Raw genomic sequence first — 21,376 nt, 5'->3', positions numbered from 1 at the left:
AAAAGATGGAATGATAGGGTTCACGTGAAAGCTTTAAATTATAAAACGCCAGGGAAAATTATAAACAAGAAAAGTGAGGGTGTCTAAAGCTTCCTCGGGATGGTATTTGGAGAAGAGGCTGAAACTCCAGCGCCTGAACTACAGTGTAAATTCCATTTTACTTACAAAGACATCAGGGTCAAAGTAAAGTTTGAGAAATGATTGTGTGAGGTTTGAGGAATGACAAGTGGCCAACAATGCTGAGAGCAAAAAACACAGCAAAGAGGAGTTTGCAATAAAGCAATTTGATATGCTCAATTTAAAATGAAAAATGTAAAGTACATCTACCCTACGATAAAAAGTTTACACAAGGGTTCAAAGACAGGAAGGAATTCTGAAGGGGGAATGAAAGCTATGGATAAGTTGTGGTGGTGGGATTTTATAAGACTTCCTTTGTTCACTCTGTTTTTTTTCCTCTTATGGAATTTTCTCCAATGGGCATTACTGTTTTTTTTTTTTTTTTTTAATGACAAAGAAATCATCTGAGTCTTGTGTGGTGATGGGATTGTGTGATAGAGAAAAGCATCCTATTATAGGTAGAAGAGGGAGTTGGAATACTAGTAAGAAAAATGAAATAGCTTTTATATGTCTTAGACAAGAGTTTAATAGAATTTACTTAGAACAGACCTCAGCTATCCACCTAACTACTTTCTCAATTTTTGCGATATACGCACTGCCATTTCCTTAATATTTCTAGCTTTACTTGCCTTTCCAATGTAGCCTTGTCTTACACAATATTGATGGAATTATGATGCGCTAGCTTTATATCTTTTCTAATACACATTAAAAGAAACACATAAATATTAAAATAAAAAAATGTCAGTCTATGTAATAGCTACAATCATCTCACACCTCACCAGTCCACACTGCACTTTGGGAGATATGAGTGTAGACTGACAAGAAACCTATGTGTACAGAAAAGTGCAAACATAGCAGACTCTCAGGGCCAGAGTGGCCTTAAGGTGACATGACAGAACTGCCTTCTGGGGCAGCTGAATATACTGTGGCTACCAGGAACCGTGGGACTATGCTCAGATCACCCTGGGGAGGGCTCCCAAAGCAGCCCTGCGGCTGCCTGCCAGGTACAGTGACGCAGGCTACTCCTCTTGGTGCCGAGACCAAGGCAGCGTCTTGTGGCTTCCTTCCACTGTCCTAGTTGTGGTCTCTGACGCCACCAAGAACAAGTAGAATACTTCTTCCACTTGAAAATTCTTCACATACTTCGAGGTTTTCTTTCAACAAATATTTGAGTGCCTATTATGTTTTGGGTATTAATCTAGATGCTAAAGATGTAAATTTTTTTTCAAAAGTCACTTTCTATAAGAACTCTAAGTTCAGCAGTTTCCATATCCTTGGTCCCTGCCCCCTCCTCACTCATGAACACAGACACTTCTTTCAACCTCCTCTCAATGCAGGGTAGGGAATTCCCTCACCACACTGGTCCTCTGCTCTGGACACTCTCCAGGTGTCAAAGTCTGACCTAAGGGGCGGTGTCTATATTGATCACAACACTCAAGGTGTGGTCTCGTTAGCAAAAACTTAGAAAGGGCTCTTGACCTCTCTTCCTGGACACTTTTCCCCACTAATGCAGCTTAATGTCACTCTGCCTTGTGGGGCAGTCACTTGACTTTGTTGACTCATCATGAACTAGTCATCAGCTCAAACCTTTCACCTATGCTTCTTTAACCTAGGACTCTCCCATCCTGTCTGCACGTCACTGTATCTTTTTAAAACCTAAGTACTAGACGTTATACTTTTCCTACTAAATTTCACTTTGTGAGACTGAGTTCATGATTCCAGTCTACCTGGATCCCTGTGGATGCAAAACATCTCTAAATTTCCTATCGATGGTGAATTTCAGACCCCTGTGTCTTTTCAGAAACAGAGAATGCCATCAATGGCATCTGAGCAGTCATTTCGTCCATCCCCTCATTTCATTGAGAAGACCGGGGCTGAAGGAAATAACTGACTTGTATCAAATGAAAGCTGCAGTGGAGGATCCAGGTCTTGACACCGGTTTCCTGATCCCAAGTGTAATGTTCAGTACTCCTTACAGCTCACCCTTCAATAAATTTTAAACGCTCATAAGCAAAACAACGTTGCTTATAGAGCAGAGGCCGGCAAACTATGGCCTGAGGGCCAAATCTGGCCCACTCCCTGGCTTTGTAAATAAAGTTTTACTGGAACACAGCCATGCCCATTTGTTTATGTGTTGTCTGGGGCTGCTTTCCTGTTATGATGGTAGAGTTGAGTAGGTGCAACAGGGAATGTATGGTCTGCAAAGCCTGAAATATTTACTATCTGGCCCTTTACAGAGAAAGTTTGTCAACCCCTGCTACAGAAGAAAGTAGGAAAATGCTGCTTTATTAAAAAACCTGACTTACCCTAAACCCTCTTCTTTAATGAGGATCACTTCAAGGAAAGATAAAATGACGAGGATACCCTAGGGTGTATGCAACCTCCAGGAGAGTTGCACACACCCTAGGGTGAGACCGTGAGTGAGCCCTGGCCTGCAGGGTCCCTGCTCTGCAGAAGCCTTCAGACACAATCAAGGCACATGAGGATAAGGGTCAGAGACAGCTGAAACATGAGCCAAACACTCTGTGAGTCAGTTTTCTTACAAAGAGACAACTGGTATAAGTAAAATGGGTTTTTAGCTGCTTAAAATTAAACAGTGGCATTCAGTTAGAAACAGCAGGTTTTCACTGAGCTTCAGCTCTCAGTGTTTTAATAATACCGCACTTAGCAGAGTGTCTTATAATTGTCTGCCTATGTGTCTGCCTCCCACCAGACACACATCTAAATTGTAAACCCTTCTGAGGGCAGGGACTATGTCTTTCTCATTTTTGGATCCTGAGTACTTAGCCTGATACATAGGAGGGGATCAGTTTATATTGTTGAATCACTGAGTGGAGCTGTCTGATGCTCTCTAAAGGAAATCAATATAATTTACATTGTTATTTCACATCTAGTGGAGTGAACAGTTTTGCACAAGTCTGCCTTATATTCAATGCAGTAATAGGTCATGCCAGTCCTTAACAGACAACCCAATTAGCAAACACTGTCAGAAATCGCTCAAGTGAATTATGCTTAGAAAGCTTGCATCTTGTCTTTTCCAAGTCTAATATCTTCTAATATGGTAAAGTTTGTTAAAACAACAAAGATGGGCCTCACTGATTGGTTCCTTTTTCATGATTATAACTAAATCTGGTTAAAGATACAATGAATGTTCCCTGAGGAGTTAAGTTGAAAAGTAAAACTCCTTTTTTCCCAAGAGAGAACAAAGCTAGCAGCTCCTCTAGGAGGGAAATGTATCTTCCTCAACTGCTGGCTTTTATCTGCTGTTTTTTAACTCTAGCAGCCCTGATAGAGTCACTCTAAAGCCAAGACAGTTTTTAAAGTTTGATTTGATTATAATCTGAAATTTAGAACCGCATATCTGAGGGCAGGTTGTTGACTACACATTACATATGTCTACCTAATTCATTAAGACGTGTCCCAGCAGGATACCTTATGCATGCGCTTCCTGTCTTAGCAACCTCTTCCATATAAATAGTTAATATGACTCATATCACAGGGCTCATTTGTTACATTCCTGTTCTGCCAGTTAGGTTGGTTCCACAGCTAAAGACTTGGCATGGAAATAATGAAACTCCGGACAACGGGTGTATAGCCACACAACAGCTGCATCTGAGGCCATTTCGGAATAAGCACAGATGTCCTTAGGGTGGCAATGTCGTTTTGAGCCCCATGAAGTGCTGATAAGGCATTTTAAACACCATCCCGTTGCTGGGCTGACGCCACCCGAGTTGTTAGTAGCAGCCAATATTTGTTAAAATAAATAGTTTTATTCTCCTGTTCTTTATTTTCAACTAAAATTGACCAAAACCAAAGTATTCCAAAGGAAGTAGACTATAAAATGAAAGAGGATGGTGCCATTGGGAAGTCTCACTATCATTTCCTACAAATTTTCCAGAAGACTCTGCTTTCTTACAAGTTGGTTCAGGCACAAATGGCCTACACATCTGATTCAGCCTCAGATATTTATAGCAGCAAGGCTTTGGTTCTTGAGCCACTTAAGAAGGCCTGATGGGTGAGTAAGGAATTTTGTGAGCAATTAGTATGACAAAGTTTTTCCTGGTAATACCAAGCCAAAGCCTAGATACAGAAGCACCCTTCTCCAGCATGGTATGAATCAGTTAGGTTATCCTGCAAGTGTCTCTTTTTAGAGGAAAACAAGCAGCACCATAAAGTTTCACTTGAAGCTTTACAAATTTTTGAGGAATAAATGATCAAGCCCAGGACCCCAAACAACTTCTAAATCAGTCAGATGTTAAGAGCTGCTGGTTATTTTATAAGCAGGGACCCAAGAAAACCTTTCAGATCTCATCCTCCCTAGTTGCTTTCATTTTTCTAAGTAGAAATATCACAGGAAGAGCGCACCTGTTCTTAAACCCCCAAACTAAAACTGTTTGCACGCATCCCCTCCCTGGTCCAAGTGTGGCTTTGCAAGACAGATGACTAATGTCACATCAATGGCACCTTACATATAATGAACTCATTCTTTCCTAAAGAAAGGTGCCTTTTATGGAGCTGGCCATGGAGAAAAAAAGAGGTGAGGCAATCACAGTGTAAACATCCTCTCTTTATCCAGGCCATTATTTCCTTACTTGTTTTGGGTACTAAGAAGTGAATGTACACCTGAAACTAAAACAATATTGTAAATCAACTGTACTTCAATAAAAAATAAATAAAAAGAAGTGAATGGCCCCAAATGTCCCATCAGAACACGATAGTCTGCCTAGCTAAGTTTTGACACCACACATTTAGAAGAAAATAATACACTGGAGAATATGCGGTATTCTACTGGCTCCCTTCCTAAAGAAGCAACTTCTAGGTGGACAGAAGCACAACAGAAAGAGGCAACTAGAGTGTGCAATTTCCCACCACATTCAGTCAAGATGCCTCAGTTTCCAAGCTCTTCCACCACTGCTGTCTTCTCCTCTTCCCCACTTTGCAAGAGCAGATAACCAAATTAAGTTGGTGGAAATTTTAATGACTAGAACAAAACTTTCAGCGCTGACCAAATTATATCACAGTGGTTTGCTTAGAAACTGTCTGCTTTTCATAAAAAAGCCAAACATAACATGAAGCATTATTTTAGCGAGATATAATAATTAGCTGTCAACTAGTATATTTACATTAATAGGTTCTAGATTTATTTTTGTATTTTTAATTGAATACAGGCATCTCTACTATCCTGGGGTTAATTCTACCTCACATGGAATTTGTAGTCGTCCTGTAAATTTATGACTATAACATTTCCCATCATTTCTCTTGACTCAGCTCTTCCATTTCAGGAACAACCTATATATCATGTGTCAAGACCTACACAAAGAAACATCTTAAAGCAGAGCTGAAGTCTCTGAGTGAATCTGCTAATTCACACCTTTGTGGAGGGCAGGCAGACGCATTATTCTTAAAAATAAATCCCTTTCTCTTTATGCCCTCACTAATCTATTATAAATAAAGACCCTGATTATGGCAGGTAGAAAATACAATCAGCGAGATCTTATCAATAAGAATTGCAAAGTATTATTCCCTCACAGATAACAAAGTTGACTTTAGCAACAAAAAATAATACTCTATACCTACCAATACCTCTACTAATTTCTTCCACAGAATTAACTGTATCTATATACTTATTACTCTCCTGACCTCAAGTGCAAAAGGAAGTATACACATACCAAAAATTACCCTGGTGGCAATCACTCATCAGACAGCAAAGAAATAAGAAAAGTTGTTCAGGGAAACATTCTCTAAATCTCCCCAAATCCTGACTCTATGCTTTCTTTTTTTTTTTTTTTTAATTAATTAATTAATTAATTTTTGGGGTGTGTTGGGTCTTCGTTTCTGTGCGAGGGCTTTCTCTAGTTGCGGCAAGCGGGGGCCACTCCTCATCGCGGTGCGCGGGCCTCTCACTGTCGCGGCCCCTTGTTGCGGAGCACAGGCTCCAGACACGCAGGCTCAGTAGTTGTGGCACATGGGCTTAGTTGCTCCGCGGCATATGGGATCCTCCCAGACCAGGGCTCGAACCCGTGTCCTCTGCATTAGCAGGCAGATTCTCAACCACTGTGCCACCAGGGAAGCCCCTATGCTTTCTTTTAATAAATGTTCTATTTTAGAATAGTTTTTGATTTATAGAAAAGTTGCAAAGATAGTAGGGAGAATTCTTACATACCTCACACTCAAGTTTCCTTCTTATCAACATCTTACATAAGTACAGTACATTTGTTACAATTAATGAACTGATATTGATACATTATTAACTAAAACCCATACTTTAGTCAGATTTCTTTCGTTTTTGCTTAATGTCCCTTTTCTGATCCAGGATCCCATTCAGGATACCACATTACATTTAATTGCCATGTTTCCTTAGGTTCATCTTGGCTGTAACAGTTTCTTAGATGCTTTTGGTTTTTGATGACCTTGACAGTTTTAAGGGGCACTGATAAGGTAATCTTGTAGAATGTCCCTCAATTTGGATTTATCTGATGTTTTCTCCTGATTAGACTGGTGTTACATGTTTTGGGGAGGAAGGCAGTAAAGTGTCATTCTCATCACATCATACCAAGGGTACATACTATCAACAGGATATATCACTGTTGATTTTAGATTTTAGCCTTGATCACCTGGCTGTGTGTTTGTCAGGCTTCTCCACTGTAGACTTAACTTCTTTTTCCCCCTTTCATACTGTACTATTTGGAAGAAAGTCACTATGTGCAACTCATAATTAAGGAGCAGGGAATTATGCAGAATTATTTGGAAATCTTCTGCACAGATATGTCTATTGTTATTCATTTATTTATTGAATTGTGTATTTATATCAGTATATAGATATTTATTTTATTTATATCAGTATATATTTATTTTATAATTTGGGGTTCTAATCCAATACTACTTTATTTTGTTGCTCAAATTATTCCAGCTTTGACCACTGGCAGCTCTTTCAGTTGGTTCTTGTGTCCCTTTGACATCACTGTGAGCTGTCTGAGCTCCTCTATACTTTCTGGCACAAGATGCTTCAGGGGCCATCTCGTACATTTCCTGCCCCAGTCCTAGAATCACGCATTTCTCCAAGGAGCCCTAGTCCCTTTTATTGAAGAATGATATTGCAAGCCAACATCTGGGCACTAGGCATATACATTTTTTAATACCTATTACTAGAGCTAGACATGAAGAACTTACAAAATGACACATTTTGAGGGCATTAAAATTAATGAAGGAAAACTGACCAGAAAACTTTCAGCTCCATTTCAGAATTCCATAGAAAAACCTAGGTAGCTTTTCTCTTTGGGTATTTATTATAATTCAGAAAGAAATGTTATGATCTTTAATTTTAATGTAGTAAGATGACAAAGGCTAAAATAACTTCTTAAATTTATGTTGTTTTGAGGTTTCAATTTTTTAGCAAGCATACTGCGTTAATCTTTTTTTTTGTTTGTTTCTTTGTACTGCAGGTTCTTATCAGTTGTCAATTTTATACACATCAGTGTATACATGTCAATCCCAATTGCCCAATTCAGCACACCACCATCCCCATCCCACCACAGTTTTCCCCCCTTGGTGTCCATACGTTTCTTCTCTACATCTGTGTCTCAACCTCTGACCTGCAAACCGGTTCATCTGTACCATTTTTCTAGGTTCCACATACATGCGTCAATATACGATATTTGTTTTTCTCTTTCTGACTTACTTCACTCTGTATGACAGTCTCTAGATCCATCCACGTCTCAACAAATGACTCAATTTCGTTCCTTTTTATGGCTGAGTAATATTCCATTGTATATATATACCACAAACTTCTTTATCCATTTGTCTGTCGATGGGCATTTAGGTCGCTTCCATGACCTGGCTATTGTAAATAGTGCTGCAATGAACATTGGGGTGCATGTGTCTTTTTGAATTACGGTTTTCTCTGGGTATATGCCCAGTAGTGGGATTGCTGGGTCATATGGTAATTCTATTTTTAGTTTTTTAAGGAACCTCCATACTGTTCTCCATAGTGGCTGTATCAATTTACATGCCCACCAACAGTGCAAGAGGGTTCCCTTTTCTCCACACCCTCTCCAGCATTTGTTGTTTGTAGATTTTCTGATGATGCCCATTCTAACTGGTGTGAGGTGATACCTCATTGTAGTTTTGATTTGCATTTCTCTAATAATTAGTGATGTTGAGCAGCTTTTCATGTGCTTCTTGGTCATCTGTATGTCTTCTTTGGAGAAATGTCTATTTAGGACTTCTGCCCATTTTTGGATTGGGGTGTTTGTTTCTTTAATATTGAGCTGAATGAGCTGTTTATATATTTTGGAGATTAATCCTTTGTCCGTTGATTCGTTTGCAAATATTTTCTCCCATTCTGAGGGTTGTCTTTTCGTCTTGTTTATGGTTTCCTTTGCTGTGCAAAAGCTTTGAAGTTTCATTAGGTCCCATTTGTTTATTTTTGTTTTTATTTCCATTACTCTAGGAGGTGGATCAAAAAAGATCTTGCTGTGATTTATGTCAAAGAGTGTTCTTCCTATGTATTTCTCTAAGAGTTTTAAAGTGTCCGGTCTTACATTTAGGTCTCGAATCCATTTTGAGTTTGTTTTTGTGTATGGTGTTAGGGAGTGTTCTAATTTCATTCTTTTACATGTAGCTGTCTAGTTTTCCCAGCACCACTTATTGAAGTGACTGTCTTTTCTCCATTGTATTTCTTTGCCTCCTTTGTCATAGATTAGTTGACCATAGGTGCGTGGGTTTATCTCCGGGCTTTCTATCTGGTTCCACTGATCTTTGTTTCTGTTTTTGTGCCAGTACCATATTGTCTTGATTACTCTAGCTTTGTAGTATAGTCTGAAGTCAGGGAGTCTGATTCCTCCAGCTCTGTTTTTTTCCCTCAAGACTGCTTTGGCTATTCAAGGTCTTTTGTGTCTCCATACAAATTTTAAGATGATTTGTTCTAGTTTTGTAAAAAATGCCATTGGTAATTTGATAGGGATTGCATTGAATCTGTAGATTGCTTTGGGTAGTATAGTCATTTTCACAATATTGATTCTTCCAATCCAAGAACATGGTATATCTCTCCACCTGTTGGTATCATCTTTAATTTCTTTCATTAGTGTCTTATAGTTTTCTGCATACAGGTCTTTTGTCTCCCTAGGTAGGTTTATTGCTAGGTATTTTATTCTTTTTGTTGCAATGGTAAATGGGAGCGTTTCCATAATTTCTCTTTCAGATTTTTCTTCATTAGTGTATAGGAATGCAAGAGATTTCTGTGCATTAATTTTGTATCCTGCAACTTTACCAAATTCATTGATTAGCTCTAGTAGTTTTCTGGTGGCATGTTTAGGATTCTCTATGTATAGGATCATGTCATCTGCAAACAGTGACAGTTTTACTTCTTCTTTTCCAATTTGTATTCCTTTTATTTCTTTTTCTTCTCTGATTGTCGTGGCTAGGACTTCCAAAACTATGTTGAATAATAGTGGTGAGAGTGGACATCCTTGTCTCGTTCCTGATCTTATAGGAAATGCTTTCAGTTTTTCACCATTGAGAATGATGTTTGCTGTGGGTTTGTCATATATGGCCTTTATTATGTTGAGATAGGTTCCCTCTAGGCCCACTTTCTGGAGAGTTTTTATCATAAATGGGTGTTGAATGTTGTCAAAAGCTTTTTCTGCATCTATTGAGATGATCATATGGTTTTTATTCTTCAATTTGTTAATATGGTGTATCACATTGATTGATTTGCGTATATTGAAGAATCCTTGCATCCCTGGGATAAATCCCACTTGATCGTGGTGTATGATCCTTTTAATGTGTTGTTGGATTCTGTTTGCTAGCATTTTGTTGAGGATTTTTGCATCTATATTCATCAGAGATATCGGTCTGTAATTTTCTTTTTTTGTAGTATCTTTGTCTGGTTTTGGTATCAGGGTGATGGTGGCCTCATAGAATGAGTTTGGGAGTGTTCCTTCCTCTGCAATTTTTTGGAAGAGTTAGAGAAGGATGGGTGTTAGCTCTTCTCTAAATGTTTGATAGAATTCACCTGTGAAGCCATCTGGTCCTGGACTTTTGTGTGTTGGAAGATTTTTAATCACAGTTTCAATTTCATTACTTGTGATTGGTCTGTTCATATTTTCTGTTTCTTCCTGGTTCAGTCTTGGAAGGTTATATACCTTTCTAAGAATTTGTCCATTTCTTCCAGGTTGTCCATTTTATTGGCATAGAGTTGCTTGTAGTAGTCCCTTAGGATGTTTTGTATTTCTGCGGTGTCTGTTGTAACTTCTCCTTTTTCATTTCTGATTTTATTGATTTGAGTCCTCTCCCTGTTTTTCTTGATGAGTCTGGCTAATGGCTTATCAATTTTGTTTATCTTCTCAAAGAACCAGCTTTTAGTTTTATTGATATTTGCTATTGTTTTCTTTGTTTCTCTTTCATTTATTTCTGCTCTGATCTTTATGATTTCTTTCCTTCTGCTAACTTTGGGTTTTGTTTGTTCTTCTTTCTCTAGTTCCTTTAGGTGTAAGGTTAGATTGTTTACTTGAGATTTTTCTTGTTTCTTGAGGTAGGCTTGTATAGCTATAAACTTCCCTCTTAGAACTGCTTTTGCTGCATCCCATAGGTTTAGGATTCTCGTGTTTTCATTGTCATTTGTCTCTAGGTATTTTTTTTTTTTTAAACATCTTTATTGAAGTATAATTGCCTTACAATGGGGTGTTAGCTTCTGCTTTATAACAAAGTTAATCAGTTATACATATACAATATGTTCCCATATCTCTTCCCTCTTGCATCTCCCTCCCTCCCACCCTCCCCATCCCACCCCTCTAGGTGGTCACAAAGCACCGAGCTGATCTCCCTGTGCTATGCGGCTGCTTCCCACTAGCTATCTATTTTACATTTGGTAGTGTATATATGTCCATGACACTCTCTTACCCTGTCACATCTCACCCCTCCCCCTCCCCATATCCTCAAGTCCATTCTCTAGTAGGTCTGTGTCTTTATTCCCGTCTTGCCACTAGGTTCTTCATGGCCTTTTTTTTTTTCTTAGATTCCGTATATATGTGTTAGCATACTGTATTTGTTTTTCTCTTTCTGACTTACTTCACTCTGTATGACAGACTCTAACTCCATCCACCTCATTACAAATACCTCCATTTCATTTCTTTTTATGGCTGAGTAATATTCCATTGTATATATGTGCCACATCTTCTTTATCCATTCATCTGCCGATGGACATTTAGGTTGCTTCCATGTCCTGGCTATTGTAAATAGAGCTGCAATGAACATTTTGGTACATGACTCTTTTTGAACTATGGTTTTCTCAGGGTATATGCCCAGTAGTGGGATTGCTGGATCGTATGGTAGTTCTATTTGTAGTTTTTGAAGGAACCTCCATACTGTTCTCCATAGTGGCTGTATCAATTTACATTCCCACCAACAGTGCAAGAGAGTTCCCTTTCCTCCACACCCTCTCCAGCATTTATTGTTTCTAGATTTTTTGATGATGGCCATTCTGACTGGTGTGAGATGATATCTCATTGTAGTTTTGATTTGCATTTCTCTAATGATTAATGATGTTGAGCATTCTTTCATGTGTCTGTAGGCCATCTGTATATCTTCTTTGGAGAAATGTCTATTTAGGTCTTCTGCCCATTTTTGGATTGGGTTGTTCGTTTTTTTGTTATTGAGCTGAATGAGCTGCTTGTAAATCTTGGAGATTAATCCTTTGTCAGTTGCTTCATTTGCAAATATTTTCTCCCATTCTGATGGTTGTCTTTTGGTCTTGTTTATGGTTTCCTTTGCTGTGCAAGAGCTTTTAAGTTTCATTAGGTCCCATTTGTTTATTTGTGTTCTTATTTCCATTTCTCTGGGAGCTGGGTCAAAAAGAATCTTGCTGTGATGTATGTCATAGAATGTTCTGCCTATGTTTTCCTCTAAGAGTTTGATAGTGTCTGGTCTTACACTTAGGTCTTTAATCCATTTTGAGTTTATTTTTGTGCATGGTGTCAGGGAGTGTTCTAATTTCATACTTTTACATGTAGCTGTCCAATTTTCCCAGCACCACTTATTGAAGAGGCTGTCTTTTCTCCACTGTATATGCTTGCCTCCTTTATCAAAGATAAGGCCACCATATGTGTGTGGGTTTATCTCTGGGCTTTCTATCCTGTTCCATTGATCTATATTTCTGTTTTTGTGCCAGTACCAAACTGTCTTGATTACTGTAGCTTTGTAATATAGTCTGAAGTCAGGGAGCCTGATTCCTCCAGCTCCATTTTTCGTTCTCAAGATTGCTTTGGCTATTTGGGGTCTTTTGTGTTTCCATACAAATTGTGAAATTTTTTGTTCTAGTTCTGTGAAAAATGCCAGTGGTAGTTTGATAGGGATTGCATTGAATCTGTAGATTGCTTTGGGTAGTAGAGTCATTTTCACAATGTTGATTCTTCCAATCCAGGAACATGGTATATCTTTCCATCTATTTGTATCATCTTTAATTTCTTTCATCAGTGTCTTATAACTTTCTGCATACAGGTCTTTTGTCTCTTTAGGTAGGTTTATTCCTAGATATTTTATTCTTTTTGTTGCAATGGTAAATGGGAGTGTTTTCTTAATTTCACTTTCAGATTTTTCGTCATTAGTGTATAGAAATGCAAGAGATTTCTGTGCATTAATTTTGTATCCTGCTACTTTACCAAATTCATTGATTAGCTCTAGGAGCTTTCTGGTAGCATCTTTAGGATTCTCTATGTATAGTATCATGTCATCTGCAAACAGTGACAGCTTTACTTCTTCTTTTCCGATTTGGATTCCTTTTATTTCTTTGTCTTCTCTGATTGCTGTGGCTAACACTTCCAAAACTATGTTGAATAATAGTGGTGAGAGTGGGCAACCTTGTCTTGTTCCTGATCTTAGTGGAAATGGTTTCAGTTTTTCACCATTGAGGACAATGTTGGCTGTGGGTTTGTCATATATGGCCTTTATTATGTTGAGGAAAGTTCCCTCTATGCCTACTTTCTGCAGGGCTTTTATCATAAATGGGTGTTGAATTTTGTCGAAAGCTTTCTCTGCATCTATTGAGATGATCATATGGTTTTTCTCCTTCAATTTGTTAATATGGTGTATCACATTGATTGATTTGTGTATATTGAAGAATCCTTGCATTCCTGGGATAAACCCCACTTGATCATGGTGTAGGATCCTTTTAATGTGCTGTTGGATTCTGTTTGCTAGTATTTTGTTGAGGATTTTTGCATCTATGTTCATCAGTGAAATTGGCCTGTAGTTTTCTTTCTTTGTGACATCTTTGTCTGGTTTTGGTATCAGGGTGATGGTGGCCTCGTAGAATGAGTTTGGGAGTGTTCCTCCCTCTGCAATATTTTGGAAGAGTTTGAGAAGGATAGGTGTTAGCTCTTCTCTAAGTGTTTGATAGAATTCACCTGTGAAGCCATCTGGTCCTGGGCTTTTGTTTGTTGGAAGGTTTTTAATCACAGTTTCAATATCAGTGCTTGTGATTGGTCTGTTCATATTTTCTATTTCTTCCTGGTTCAGTCTCGGCAGGTTGTGCATTTCTAAGAATCTGTCCATTTCTTCCAGGTTGTCCATTTTATTGGCGTAGAGTTGCTTGTAGTAATCTCTCATGATCTTTTGTATTTCTGCAGTGTCAGTGGTTACTTCTCCTTTTTCATTTCTAATTCTATTGATTTGAGTCTTCTCCCTTTTTCTCTTGATGAGTCTGGCTAATGGTTTATCAATTTTGTTTATCTTCTCAAAGAACCAGCTTTTAGTTTTATTGATTTTTGCTATTGTTTCATTTCTTTTTCATTTATTTCTGACCTGATCTTTATGATTTCTTTCCTTCTGCTAGCTTTGGGGTTTTTTTGTTCTTCTTTCTCTAATTGCTTTAGGTGCAAGGTTAGGTTGTTTATTCGAGATATTTCCTGTTTCTTGAGGTAGGCTTGTATTGCTATAAACTTCCCTCTTAGCACTGCTTTTGCTGCGTCCCATAGGTTTTGGGTCGTCGTATCTCCATTGTCATTTGTTTCTAGGTATTTTTTGATTTCCCCTTTGATTTCTTCAGTGATCACTTCGTTATTAAGTAGTGTATTGTGTAGCCTCCATGTGTTTGTATTTTTTACACATCTTTTCCTGTAATTGATATCTAGTCTCATAGTGTTGTGGTCGTAAAAGATACTTGATACGATTTCAATTTTCTTAAATTTACCAAGGCTTGATTTGTGACCCAAGATATGATCTATCCTGGAGAATGTTCCATGCGCACTTGAGAAAAATGTGTATTCTGTTGTTTTTGGGTGGAATGTCCTATAAATATCAATTAAGTCCATCTTGTTTAATGTATCATTTAAAGCTTGTGTTTCCTTATTTATTTTCATTTTGGATGATCTGTCCATTGGTGAATGTGGGGTGTTAAAGTCCCCTACTATGATTGTGTTGCTGTCGATTTCCCCTTTTATGGCTGTTAGTATTTGCCTTATGTATTGAGGTGCTCCTATGTTGGGTGCATAAATATTTACAATTGTTATACCTTCCTCTTGGATCGATCCCTTGATCATTATATAGTGTCCTTCTTTGTCTCTTGTAATAGTCTTTATTTTAAAGTCTATTTTGTCTGATATGAGAATTGCTACTCCAGCTTTCTTTTGATTTCCATTTGCATGGAATATCTTTTTCCATCCCCTCACTTTCAGTCTGTATGTGTCTCTAGGTCTGAAGTGGGTCTCTTGTAGACAGCATATATATGGGTCTTGTTTTTGTATCCATTCAGCCAGTCTGTGTCTTTTGGTGGGAGCATTTAATCCATTTACATTCAAGGTAATTATTGATATGTATGTTCCTATTCCCATTTTCTTAAATGTTTTGGGTTTGTTATTGTAGGTGTTTTCCTTCTCTTGTGTTTCTTGCCTAGAGAAGTTCCTTTAGCATTTGTTGTAAAGCTGGTTTGGTGGTGCTGAACTCTCTCAGCTTCTGCTTGTCTGTAAAGCTTTTAATTTCTCCGTCAAATCTGAATGAGATCCTTGTTGGGTAGAGTAATCTTGGTTGTAGGTTTTTCTCCTTCATCACTTTAAGTATATCCTGCCACTCCCTTCTGGCTTGCAGAGTTTCTGCTGAAAGATCAGTTGTTAACCTTATGGGGATTCCCTTGTGTGTTATTTGTTGTTTTTCCCTTGCTGCTTTTAATAAGTTTTCTTTATATTTAATTTTTGACAGTTTGATTAATATGTGTCTTGGCGTGTTTCTCCTTGGGTTTATCCTGTATGGGACTCTCTGTGCTTCCTGGACTTGATTAACTATTTCCTTTCCCATATTAGGGAAGTTTTCAACTATAATCTCTTCAAATATTTTCTCAGTCCCTTTCTTTTTCTCTTCTTCTTCTGGGACCCCTATAATTCGAATGTTGGTGCGTTTAATGTTGTCCCAGAGGTCTCTGAGACTGTCCTCAGTTCTTTTCATTCTTTTTTCTTTATTCTGCTCTGCAGTAGTTATTTCCACCATTTTATCTTCCAGGTCACTTATCCTTTCTTCTGCCTCAGTTATTCTGCTATTGATCCCATCTAGAGTATTTTTAATTTCATTTATTGTGTTTTTCATCGTTGCTTGGTTCCTCTTTAGTTCTTCTACGTCCTTGTTAAACGTTTCTTGCATTTTGTCTATTCTATTTCCAAGATTTTGGATCATCCTTACTATCATTATTCTGAATTCTTTTTCAGGTAGACTACCTATTTCCTCTTCATTTGTTAGGTCTGGTGTGTTTTGACCCTGCTCCTTCATCTGCTGTGTGTTTTTCTGTCGTCTCATTTTGCTTATCTTACTGTGTTTGGGGTCTCCTTTTCACAGGCTGCAGGTTCGTAGTTCCTGTTGTTTTTGGTATCTGTCCCCAGTGGGTAAGGTTGGTTCAGTGGGTTGTGTAGGCTTCCTGGTGGAGGGGACTATTGCCTGTGTTCTGGTGGATGAGGTTGAATCTTGTCTTTCTGGTGGGCACGTCCACGTCTGGTGGTGTGTTTTGGGGTGGCTGCGGCCTTATGATTTTAGGCAGCCTCCCTGCTAATGGATGGGGCTGTGTTCCTGTCTTGCTAGTTGTTTGGCATAGAGTGTCTAGCACTGTAGCTTGCTGGTCATTGAGTGAAGCTGGGTCTTGATGTTGAGATGGAGATCTCTGAGAGATTTTTGCCGTTTGGTATTACGTGGAGCTGGTAGGTCTCTTGTGGACCAGTGTCCTGAAGTTGGCTCTCCCACCTCAGAGGCACAGCCCTGATGCCTGGCTGGAGCACCAAGAGCCTTTCATCCACACAGCTCAGAATATAAGGGAGAACAAAATAGAAAGAAAAAAAGAGGATAAAATAAAATAAAATAAAGCTATTATAATAAAAAATAAGAAAAAAAAATTATTAAGAGTAAATGTATTCAGAAAAAAATTTTTTTTTAATTTTTAAAAATAGATTTATTAATTTTTTATAGTAAAACATAAGAAAAAAATTTTTAAGAAAAAAATTTATTAAGAAAAAAAATTTTAATTTTTTAAAATAAAAAATATGAAAAAACTTATTAAAAAATTTTTTAATTTCTAAAAATAGAAAATACGGAAAAAATTATTAAGAAAACATATATTAGGAAAAAAAATTTTTTTAAGTAAAAAAAAAAAAAAAAAAAAAAAAATGGACGGACCTAACCCTAGGACTGATGGTGAAAGCAAAGCTATACAGACAAAATCTCACTCAGAAACATACACATATACACTCACAAAAAAAGGAAAAGGGGAAATTAATATATCCTGCTCCTAAAGTCCACCTTTTGAATTTGGGATGATTCGTTGTCTATTCAGGTATTCAACAGATACAGGCACATCAAGTTGTTTGTGGAGCTTTAATCCGCTGCTTCTGAGGCTGCTGGGAGAGATTTCCCTTTCTCTTCTTTGTTCGTACAGCTCCCTGCGTTCAGCTTTGGATTTGGACCCGCCTCTGCATGTATGTCGCCTGAGGGCGTCCGTTACCCGCCCAGACGGAACTGGGTTAAAGGAGCAGCTGCTTCAGGGGCTCTGGCTCACTCAGGCCAGGGGAGGGAGCGGTATGGAGGAGGCGGGGCGAGCCTGCGGCGTCAGAGGCTGGCGTGACATTGCAGCAGCCTGAGGCGCGCCGTGGGTTCTCCCGGGGAAGCTGTCCCCGGATCACGGGAGCCTGGCAGTGGCGAGCTGCACCGGCTCCCGGGAGGGGCAGTGTGGAGAGTGACCTGTGCTCGCACACAGGCTTCTTGGTGGCGGCAGCAGCAGCCTTAGCGTTTCCTACCAGACTCTGGGGTCCGCACTGTTAGCCGCGGCTCGCGCCCGCCTCTGGAGTTCGTCTAGGCGGCGCTCTGAATCCCCTCTCCTTGCGCGCTGCGAAACAAAGAGGCAAGAAAAAGTCTCTTGCCTCTTCGGCGGCTGCAGACCTCCTCTCTGGCTTCCTCCCGGCTCGCCGCGGCACGCCAACCCCTTCAGGCTGTGTTCACGCCGCCAACCCCAGTCCTCTCCCTGCGATCCGACCGAAGCCCGCGCCTCAGCTCCCAGTCCCTCCCTCCCCAGCGGGTGAGCAGACAAGCCTCTCGGGCTGGTGAGCGCTGCTCGGCGCTGAGCCTCTGTGCGGGAATCTCTCTGTTTTTCCCTCTGCGCCCCTGTTGCTGTGGGATCCGCGCTGATAGCCGCGGCTCGCAACTGTCTCTGTATTTCGTTTAGGCAGCGCTCTGAATCCCCTCTCCTTGCGCGCCGCGAAACAAAGAGGCAAGAAAAAGTCTCTTGCCTCTTCGGCAGCTGCAGACTTTTTCCCGGACTCCCTCCCGGCTAGCACCAAAACCCGAGCCTCAGCTCCCAGCCCCCGCCCGCCCCGGCGGGTGAGCAGACAAGCCTCTCGGGCTGGTGAGTGCTGGTTGGCGCCGAGCCTCTGTGCGGGAGTCTCTCCGCTTTGCCCTCCGCACCCCTGTGGCTGCGCTCTCCTCCGCGGTTCCGAAGCTTCCCCCCTCTGCCACCCGCAGTCTCTGCCCGCAAAGGGGCTTCCTAGTGCCTGGAAACCTTTCCTCCTTCACGGCTCCCTCCCACTGGCGCAGGTCCCGTCCCTATTCTTTTGTCTCTGTTATTTCTTTTTTCTTGTACCCTACCCAAGTACGTGGGGATTTTCTTGCCTTTTGGGAGGTCTGATGTCTTCTGCCAGCGTTCAGTGGGTGTTCTGTAGGAGCGGTTCCACGTGTAGATGTATTTCTACTGTATCTGTGGGAAGGAAGGTGATCTCTGCGTCTTACTCTTCCGCCATTTTGCCCCTCCTCTGTCTCTAGGTATTTTTTGATGTCCTCTTTGATTTCTTCAGTGATCTCTTGGTTATTTAGTACCGTATTGTTTAGCCTCCATTTGTTTGTGTTTTTTATGTTTTTTTCCCTGTAATTCATTTCTAATCTCATAGCGTTGTGGTCAGAAAAGATGCTTGATATGATTTCAATTTTCTTCAATTTACTGAGGCTTGATTTGTGACCCAAGATGTGATCTATCCTAGAGAATGTTCCGTGTACACTTGAGAAGAAAGTGTAGCCTGCTGTTTTTGGATGGAGTGTCCTATAAATATCAATTAAATCTATCTGGTCTATTGTGTCATTTAAAGCTTCTGTTTCCTTATTTATTTTCATTTTGGATGATCTGTCCATTGGTGTAGGTGAGGTGTTAAAGTCCCCCACTATTATTGTGTTACTGTTGATTTCCTCTTTTATAGCTGTTAGCAGTTGCCTTATGTATTGAGGTGCTCCTATGTTGGGTGCATATATATTTATAATTGTTATATCTTCTTCTTGGATTGATCCCTTGATCATTATGTAGTGTTCTTCCTTGTCTCTTGTAACACTCTTTATTTTACGGTCTATTTTATCTGAGATGAGTATAGCTACTCCAGCTTTCTTTTGATTTCCATTTGCATGGAATATGTTTTTCCATCCCCTCCCTTTCAGTCTGTATGTGTCTCTAGGTCTGAAGTGGGTCTCTTGTAGACAGCAGATATATGGGTCTTGTTTTTGTATCCATTCAGCAAGCCTGTGTCTTTTGGTTGGAGCATTTAATCCATTCACGTTTAAGGTAATTATCAATATGTATGTTCCTATGACCATTTTCTTAATTGTTTTGGGTTTGTTTTTGTAGGTCCTTTTCTTCTCTTGTGTTTCCCACTTAGAGAAGTTCCTTTAGCATTTGCTGTAGAGCTGGTTTGGTGGTGCTGAATTCTCTTAGCTTTTGCTTGTCTGTAAAGCTTTTGATTTCTCCATCAAATCTAAATGAGATCCTTGCCGGGTAGAGTAATCTTGGTTGTAGGTTCTTCCCTTTCATCACTTTAAGTATATCATACCACTCCCTTCTGGCTTGTAGAGTTTCTGCTGAGAAATCAGCTGTTAACCTTATGGGAGTTCCCTTGTATGTTATTTGTCATTTTTCCCTTGCTGCTTTCAATAATTTTTCTTTGTCTTTAATTTTTGCCAATTTATTACTATGTGTCTCAGCGTTTTTCTCCTTGGGTTTATCCTGTATGGGACTCGCTGCACTTTCTGGACTTGGGTGGCTATTTCCTTTCCCATGTGAGGGAAGTTTTCGACTATAATCTCTTCAAATATTTTCTCTGGTCCTTTCTCTCTCTTTTCTCCTTCTGGGACCCCTATAATGCGAATGTTGTTTCATTTAATGTTGTCCCAGAGGTCTCTTAGGCTGTCTTCATTTCTTTTCATTCTTTTTTCTTTAGTCTGTTCCGCAGCAGTGAATTCCACCATTCTGTCTTCCAGGTCACTTATCCGTTCTTCTGCCTCAGTTATTCTGCTATTGATTCCTTCTAGTGTAGTTTTCATTTCAGTTATTGTATTGTTCATCTCTGTTTGTTTGTTCTTTAATGCTTCTAGGTCCTTGTTAAACATTTCTTGCATCTTCTCGATCTTTGCCTCCATTCTTATTCCGAGGTCCTGGATCATCTTCACTATCATTATTCTGAATTCTTTTTCTGGAAGGTTGCCTATCTCTATTTCATTTAGTTGTTTTTCTCGGGTTTTATCTTGTTCCTTCATCTGATATATAGCCCTCTACCTTTTCACCTTGTGTATCTTTCTGTGAATGTGGTTTTTTCCCCACAGGCTGCAGGGTTGTAGTTTTTCTTGCTTCTGCTCTGTGTTAATCTTTCAAAATAGTATTATGTATTCCCAATGCCTTAATAGCAAAATGAAGTCTATATCTAATAATCTATATGTATGATACTGACATGATAAAGCCATGAGACCAGAAGTTATCTGGCCCCATTCCCGTTTCAATAAACCATATGCAGAGGGGCCTGATTAAGAGATTGTCCCTGAGGACTGAGGTCACACCTCAACATATCCTCCCTCTTATTTTCCTTCTGGGGTTACAGGAAGAAGACAAGAAATGGAGGCAGGAAACATTTGGACATTAGTCGCAATTAAATAAGGTTTCAGGCCCCACTCTGCCTGGGCCTCCTCCTAGGAATGGATGTCAGTCCAGATCATGGGGAGACAGCTTTAGGATGATCAAGCATGATAGCATCTGTTCTATTCAAACCTAAGTACCATGGTTTCCAAAGACTCTTGCCTACATCTCTGAGATCTCAACAAACTGTGGTCCAACAAAGAAGGAAGGCAGCTGGAGTTCTGGGGGAGGAAAAGTATTCTCATCTAAACCAGACTGGTTATGTAAGGAAATACCTGGAATCCCATGCATACCTGTGATTAGGCTAAAAACATTTGCCTTCATTTTCAATTGCACAGCTGCATCTTTAAGGCAACTAACAAAAGCTAGAAGTCCATTAAGGCTTGTCAGCAACAAAAGGCTCAAGTCTCAGGCAAGCTTCTCAAACTTTGTCACATTATATTGTTTTCCCGTGTAATATTTTACTTTAATCTAGTCACAGCTGGGAGACTATACAACACTATATGTGACAAAAGAAGTTATCAGTCACTAGCTGGAATAGTGAAAAGATCCATGGGTAGGAAAAAATTCAGATAGATCAGAGTTCAGGAGTTTTGCCTAAATCCCAGTGCTGGTCTAAGAATCCTGGATGGAAGACAAGAGGCCTAATTTTAAATCTCAATTTTACTATTATCTAGTTCTACTAGCACATGTAAATTATTTTATACTTTGGCAGCTCCATTTCATCAACCATAAACCAAATGGCTGAATCTGTTGAATATGATTGCTATGATTCCATAATCTAATATACTTTATTCCTGGGCAAGACTGAGAGGGGTAGCCTTAAAATGATCCAAATTAACAGCAGTTAAGGAG

The 21,376-nt window shown here is 39.5% G+C and overlaps 1 protein-coding gene across 6 annotated transcripts in view; it reads right to left on the bottom strand.

The window, feature by feature from the left end:
* The window catches only part of HECW2 (HECT, C2 and WW domain containing E3 ubiquitin protein ligase 2), a 433,539-nt gene that overhangs the window by 46,561 nt on the left and 365,602 nt on the right, over positions 1-21,376 (bottom strand). The window lies entirely within an intron of this gene.

The sequence above is a fragment of the Balaenoptera borealis genome (assembly GCF_965194805.1).
Source record: "Balaenoptera borealis genome assembly, chromosome: 6".
Lineage (NCBI taxonomy): Eukaryota > Metazoa > Chordata > Mammalia > Artiodactyla > Balaenopteridae > Balaenoptera > Balaenoptera borealis.
The sequence above is the reverse complement of the archived record's forward strand: the minus strand, read 5'-3'. Positions and strand labels throughout refer to the sequence as shown.